The following is a 7,847-nucleotide window of genomic DNA, read 5'->3' as shown; positions in this document are numbered from 1 at the left end:
TACCAACTGAGCCACACCCGTGTCCCGAGATGTTCAGTGAGGCCGGATCAATCTTTTCCTCGGCTATGCCTACGTTAACTTTTATCAGCCAATCGATGCTGAGCGTGACATGCGCATGTTCAGCAAAGACATGCTTGGAGGAAGATATCTGCGCATCATGAGGTCTGACCCCACACTGAGGAAGAAACATCTTCTTCAATAGTCCAGTGGCGAAGCAATTTTTGGGGGGCTTTTGTGATAGAGGCACCAAATTTTACACACAGCTAAATACGTATTGTTGTGACTATAGAGTCATCGCAAATTTTGTCCATTACCCCCCTGGTGGCCATTTCCAATAAGGCCACCAACCAGTTCCATGGGGCCATATTGAACAGGTGTCACATGGCCATATCTACATAAATAATTGGTACATAAGCCCAATGATTGCTTAAAATGATTGAAGGGGTCTATAGAACACAATAAAATATCACAAATATGCCATATATATATATGTGTGTACCCTTTAAATGTTTAATAAAAAAAGCGAATTAAATACTTGTTTTCATGCCTAGTTCCAATATTTTATATGTGAACCATCTAAAAGTGTTCTATAAGTATTCCCAGAAGTCTGCTGATTACAATCATACATAATATACTATTATATACCGTGGTAATGTTAAGAAATGTGACCAGAAACCTGCCCTGTACATGTCACTCTATGTAAAATCCCATAGGAATGCATTATGTCCAGCAATGAGATATGTAACTCATTTGACCAAAATGCCTTTGTGATGAGACCATTCAACCTTTACAAAAAACAAGTAAAGGTCTAAATAAAGATTTCTAGAAATAGTGCCGTTGCAGATTTAAGCAAAACTATGTTGGGAGAACATGAATGCGCAGCATATGACATAAGATCTGAATTACAGTTGATTGTAAAACAATTTGAGTTTTAAAAACTGCAAGAGTTCGTAAATTTGATGAGAAAGGAATGATTGTGAATCGCAAAGGTAAATGTGGTAATATAACTCAAGTAACACCATCTCTTACAATGTTAAAGAATCAGGATAGAGGTATAGCTGATAGTTTCTGGATGTGTGGGCAGAACAAACTCTTGAATGTTTTACCAGAAGACTGGACAGGTTTCTGTGCTATAGTTAGAGTGATACAACAGGTGTCTATCATTAACTCACAGCAGGATGAGTCTGTAAAGCATAGAGTAAGGAGAGCCTATGAATCAGATCCAAAAGTATACCTAGATGCAATTGGACAGCCAAGGGGAGTTCCTAATGAATACAAAGCAAGAAACTAGGTTAAATACGGGTTTGAATCAATATTTATTTGGATACCACCTAATAAAAACTTAGAATGGATAAATTATATCTACTATAATCATTAACTATACTGACTCTGCATTAACAGCCTTAGGAGAACAGGTACAGGCAACCAGCAAAATGACATGGCAGAATAGACCGGCTTTAAATTTTAGCTGAGAAAGGTGGTGTCTGTGTGATGTTTGGAGATGAATGTTGTACTTTTATTCCCAATAACACTGCACCAGATGGATCTTTTTCTTTAGCTATGACCAAACTGAGGGGATTGCGACAACAGGTTAAGGACAATGCAGGATTTCATACCCATGCTTGGGACTGGTTGGACTTAGCTTTAGGTAAATGGGGTGCAATGTTTACTAAAATGGCTATCACGGTAGGCCTTGCACTTGTGACAATGGGAATTGTTTTCTGTTGTATCCTACCTCTGTTGAAATCTCTGTTGGTCCAACCTACAGTTAAACAGATGGCGATATGTCAATACCGCCCTCCAGTGGTTGTTAACCCGGTACCTGGGGCTCCTGGCCATATACAAATGGATATGGTGTAGCTTGTAATGCTCTTGGAGGACCACTTGATTGTCCTTTTGGTAACCCGAATTGTCTCTATGGGATTACTCCAGGAGGAGGATATGCTTGCCATGATTATAGTGATCAAGGTTTTCCTGTTTTTGATAAAGTACCTGACTCTAATGACTTGAAAATTGCGCATGTACACAAACCTTGTCGTAAAGGTAAATGTTGCAAGTGGTGTACTAAGGATGAGAGAGATGGACATCGTCATTACCCAGAACCATTTTTCTGTGCAATGTGTCAAAGAGGAGAATGTCCTATATGTAAGGATGAGGAATGTGCTTGATTGAAAATAGGATTGCCACAATATATCTAACCTTGTAATCACTTACTATGGAGTGTATTTTATCTTCACTGTTTACTTTGATAATGGATAAATGAAGTTAGAACTTCAAAATGTTGTTTACTTAAACTTGTAGGTAACATAGGGAATTCCGGTTACAAGTGTCTACAGACCATGTCCTTAATCCTTTAACAGGTGTTTTTATTTGTGATATCACTGTTTGTTAGAGAGGTGTCTGAGAGGGAGGATATTGTTTAAGTGTCTTAATTTAAAATGACATTATAAGGGTTTTTATTATTTACTTTATTATTCACACTGTTTTGTTTATTTTTATTATTATTTGTGCTGTTTTATTATTTTCCATATATTCTACATAACTGAGATACCCTCAGGCAAGGCTATGTACTACATGCTCTTGCTTCTACATTGTATTTTAAGTTTGCTTTTACTTTGTATTTGTACAGATTGGATCTTTTACTCCTTTCCATTGTATATGTATGGAGATGTTTGGTCCGGTCTTTTCTTTGAGTTTGTGGAGTCCCAGTCGTTAGAACGGATAGGGGGAAGTTTGCCCCCAGTGCTTGATGACTGATGCTTGTTGGTATGGGACTGGGTTAGTCCCAATGTGGGAGCAAAACTCATGACTATGATTACATTTCCATTATTAGCAGTATCTAGACTGTCCACTTTCAAGTGTTGAGACAGAATGGCTATATAAGGAATGGAACATATATGACTAGGGCCCCACCAACATTATAACCTAGACAGCCGTGAGACGTGGGCGTTAACAAGCAAGAACTGAGACGGAAAGATAATGATGGAGAAAGGTCAAGGGAAGTTATTTTCATATAGAGGGAGGGGATTCTATATGTTATGCAAAGACGGAATACTATAAAGGCAGGGCTCTGTGATAAGAGAATTCAGCTGTTCCATGGAATTGCTCGGCTCTGTTACTTTGTAATAAAGTCTAACTGAATCTACAAGTTCCGGTATCTGTGCAAATATTTGACTCAATATTTTCCACAACACCCTCTGTATGTACTGTGTTGTGAATGCTGGTTTTCACTGCCTTGCTGGATACAACGCTAGTATGACTTATTGTCATGTGTGTGAATGCGCATGTGCATGTGTGCGTGTCATATGACTGATTACCATAGTGAGTTTTAATTAGTTTAGACATGGTTTAGACAAATATGGTGAGGCTGAGACTAGGCTTCAGGGATCTGTCACCTCACGGAAACCATTTCATCTCTCTGCTACTATAACCTCACAATGAGAGCTCTGTTTCTCACACCTCACCCACACGATGCTAGATTAGAACCCACACTACACTGTGTTACAGCCTTCTGACCTGTTCAACGTCTGTCCCTCTTCCTATAACCCTCCTCTCCATCTCCCCTCCCTTTACCCTTTCCAGTCTCTCCACTCTCTCATTATTATTCTACCCCCTCTGTCTTTCTCTGTCTTCCATTCCATCCCTTCTCCCACCCCCTCTCTCCTCTTCCCCTCTCTAATGTTAGACCATGTTGTCCTGCTAAACTTATGCCCCTCTCCCTAAACACTGGTCGTCATAGCAACATGTACAGGTGAGCATGACCTCTGATTGGAGGTCAAGGGGAAAGTGTTGAATATTAGGCTTCAAGAGGGAGTGGGAGGAGAGACACGGATGGAGATTATAGCACAGCAGTGAACGTGCTGACTTGTTACTTCTGTATGGTCAGGGCTGGGTCAGGGGTGAGAGTGACAGGGAGGGACCCAGTGTCCAGGCGGCAGATTGATCCATTTGATGAACGTCCTTAGACATTCACACACAGGAGGAGCACGCTACCAATGTGACACAAGCAACACTCTCATCCATCTTATCTCTCTCTTCTCCCTCTCTTTTCCTCTATTTCTATCTCTCTCCATACTCCCCCCTTCTATCTTACTTTGGAATATTGTTTAATATGAATAGAAAAGCTCAAGAAAGTAATACACACAATCTTTACAACATTTTCACTGTTTTATATAGTCATCGTAATGAAAGTTAAAACAGGACAATGTTTACACAACTTGTTATACAGATTTAAAACACGCTTCTCCTTACAGATTTAATTCACACTCTTTTCTGTTTCCTTCCCTGTACTGTCTGTACTAGATTTACACATACTGTAAATTACAGTCAGTATATGACAAGAAGAGTAGTGACTAGTATCATGTGTACACACTGAGCTTTACTTTGGACACATTCCGTCATACAGTTACTCATATGTATACAAGTAGGCCTGGCACCCGGGATGAGAGGGGATATATCTGGGATGATGGGAAAGTTTCTAACAGGCTGAAACAGGCCCAAAGTAAACTGCATGTTACTCAGACCCAGAAGCTAGGATATGCATATGAATGGTTGTATTGGATAGAAAACACTCTAAAGTTTCTAAAACTGTTCAAATAATGTCTGTGAGTATAACAGAACTGATTTGGCAGGCAAAACCCAGAGGACAATCCATCCAGGATTCTTTTGTTGTTGAGGTCATTGAATTTTCAATGCTTTTCTATGGGAAAGTATAATAATTAGGACCCAGATTTCAGTTCCTATGGCTTCCACTAGATGTCAACCGTCTTTAGAAATTGTTTCATGCTTGTTTTTTGAAAAATGAAGAAGTATTCGTATTCTTTCGAAGTATCCCTCAGAAGGACTCTAGTCTTTTGATGCGCGTGAATGAGTGCGCGCTCCTCTTTCTTTTTCTCCGGTATTGAACACAGTTTATTCCGTCTTAAATGTTATCGATTATTTACATATTAGGGTACCTGAGGTTGGATTAGAAACGTTGTTTGAATTGTTTTGAAGTTCACAGGTAACTTGTTAGATTCCTTTGTAGGCAAGTTGGGCGAGTTGGAACAGGTGTATTTCTGAATCAAACGCGCCAAATAAACGGACATTTTGGGGATATAAAGAAGGACTTTATCGAACAAAACGACCATTCATTGTGTAACTGGGACCCTTTGGATTGATGAAGATCTTCAAAGGTAAGTGATTTATTTTATCGCTATTTCTGACTTTCGTTAATGCCTCTGCTTGGTTGGAAAATGTTTGTGGCGCGCTCCGGTGAGGGCGAGCACTTGGTTATTTATCTCCGGGAATGAACATACTATTTTCCGTCTTAAATTGTATCATTTATTTACATATTAGGGTACCTGAGGATTGATTAGGAATGTTGTTTGACTTGTTTGGACGAAGTATATTGGTAACGTTTGGGATTCATTTCGTATGCATTTTGAATGACGGGAAACCGGTGGATTATTGAATGAAGCTCGCCAACTAAACTGACTTTTTGGGAATATAAAGGACTTTATCGAACAAAGCGACCATTCATTGTGTAATTGGGACCATTTGGATTGCAAAAAGATGAAGATCTTCAAAGGTAAGTGATTTATTTTATCGCTATTATTGAGTTTTGTGACACCTGTGCAGGTTATGAATTCATGTTAATGCAGGAAGTGGGTGAGGTGCTGTCCTCAGACGATCAAATGCTATGTTTTCGTTGTAAAGCCTATTGTAAATCGGACAAAGCGGTTCGATTAACAAGATTCTAAGCTAAAGAATGGTGTATAATACTTGTATTTTTATGAATGTTTAATATTACTGCTTTTGTTTTTTGAATTTCGCGCTCTGCAATTTCACCGGATGTTGTCGAGGTAATGGTCCGAAAGATGTCAAGTACTGCAGTGCATCTCCTCCTCATGGACTGCACCAGATTTGCCAGTTCTTGCTGTGAGATTTTACCCCACTCTTCCACCAAGGCCCTTGCAAGTTCCTGGAAATTTCTTGGGGGAATGGCCCTAGCGCTCACCCTCCAATCCAACAGGTCCCAGACGTGCTCAATGGGATTGAGATCCGGGCTCATCGCTGGCCATGGCAGAACACTGACATTCTGGTCTTGCAGGAAATCATGCACAGGACGAGCAGTATGGCTGGTGGCATTGTCATGCTGGAGGGTCATGTCAGGATAGGCCTGCAGGAAGGGTAGCACATGAGGGAGGAGGATGTCTTCCCTGTAACGAACAGCGTTGAGATTGCCTGCAATGACAACAAGCTCAGTCCGATGATGCTGTGACACACCGCACCAGACCATGACAGACCCTCCACCTCCAAATCGATCCCGCTCCCGAGTACAAGCCTCGGTGAAACGCTCATTCCATCGACGATAAACGCGAATCCGACCATCACCCCTGGCGAGACAAAACTGCAACTCGTCAGAGTAGAGCACTTTTTGCCAGTCCTGTCTGATCCAGCGACAGTGGGTTTGTGCCCATAGGCGACGCTGGTGCCGGTGATGTCTGGTGAGGACCTGCCTTACAACAGGCTTACAAGCCCTCAGTCCAGCCTCTCTCAGCCTATTGCGGACAGTCTGAGTACTGATGGAGGGATTGTGCATTCCTGGTGTAACTCTGGCAGTTGTTGTTGCCATCCTGTACCTGTCCCCCAGGTGTGATGTTCGGATGTACCGATCCTGTGCAGGTGTTGTTACATGTGGTCTGACACTGCGAGGACGATCAGCTGTCCGCCCTGTCACCCTGTAGCACTGTCTTAGGCATCTCACAGTACGGACATTGTAATTTATTGCCCTGGCCACATCTGCAGTCCTCATGCCTCCTTGCAGCATGCCTAAAGCACGTTCACGCAGATGAGAAGGATCCCTGGGCATCTTTCTTTTGGTGTTTTTCAGAGTCAGTAGAATGGCCTCTTTAGTGTCCTACGTTTTCATAACTGTGACCTTAATGGCCTACCGTCTGTAAGCTGTTCTTGTCTTAACGACCGTTCCACAGGTGCATGCTCATTAATTGTTTATGGTTCATTGAACAAGCATGGGAAACAGTGTTTAAACCCTTTACATTGAAGATCTGTGAAGTTATTTGGATTTTTACAAATTATATTTGAAAGACAGGGTCCTTTAAAAGGGACATTACATTTTTTGCTGAGATTATATATACAGTGGGGAGAACAAGTATTTGATACACTACCGATTTTGCAGGTTTTCCTACTTACAAAGCATTTAGAGGTCTGTCATTTTTATCATAGGTACACTTCAACTGTGAGAGACAGAATCTAAAACAAAAATCCAGAAAATCACATTGTATGATTTTTAAGTCATTCATTTTCATTTTATTGCATGACATAAGTATTTGATCACCTACCAACCAGTAAGAATTCCGGCTCTCACAGACCTGTTAGTTTTTCTTTAAGAAGCCCTCCTGTTCTCCACTCATTACCTGTATTAACTGCACCTGTTTGAACTCGTTACCTGTATAAAAGACACCTGTCCACACACTCAATCAAATAGACTCCAACCTCTCCACAATGGCCAAGACCAGAGAGCTGTGTAAGGACATCAGGGATAAAATTGTAGACCTGCACAAAGCTGGGATGGGCTACAGGACAATAGGCAAGCAGCTTGGTGAGAAGGCAACAACTGTTGGCGCAATTATTAGAAAATGGAAGAAGTTCAAGATGACGGTCAATCACCCTCGGTCTGGGGCTCCATGCAAGATCTCACCTCGTGGGGCATCAATGATCATGAGGAAGGTGAGGGATCAGCCCAGAACTACACGGCAGGAGCTGGTCAATGACCTGAAGAGAGCTGGGACCACAGTCTCAAAGAAAACCATTAGTAACATTGGATTAAAATCCTGCAGCGCACT

This window comes from Salvelinus namaycush, chromosome 4 (assembly GCF_016432855.1).
Source record: "Salvelinus namaycush isolate Seneca chromosome 4, SaNama_1.0, whole genome shotgun sequence".
Lineage (NCBI taxonomy): Eukaryota > Metazoa > Chordata > Actinopteri > Salmoniformes > Salmonidae > Salvelinus > Salvelinus namaycush.
Note: the sequence above shows the minus strand (reverse complement) of the source record.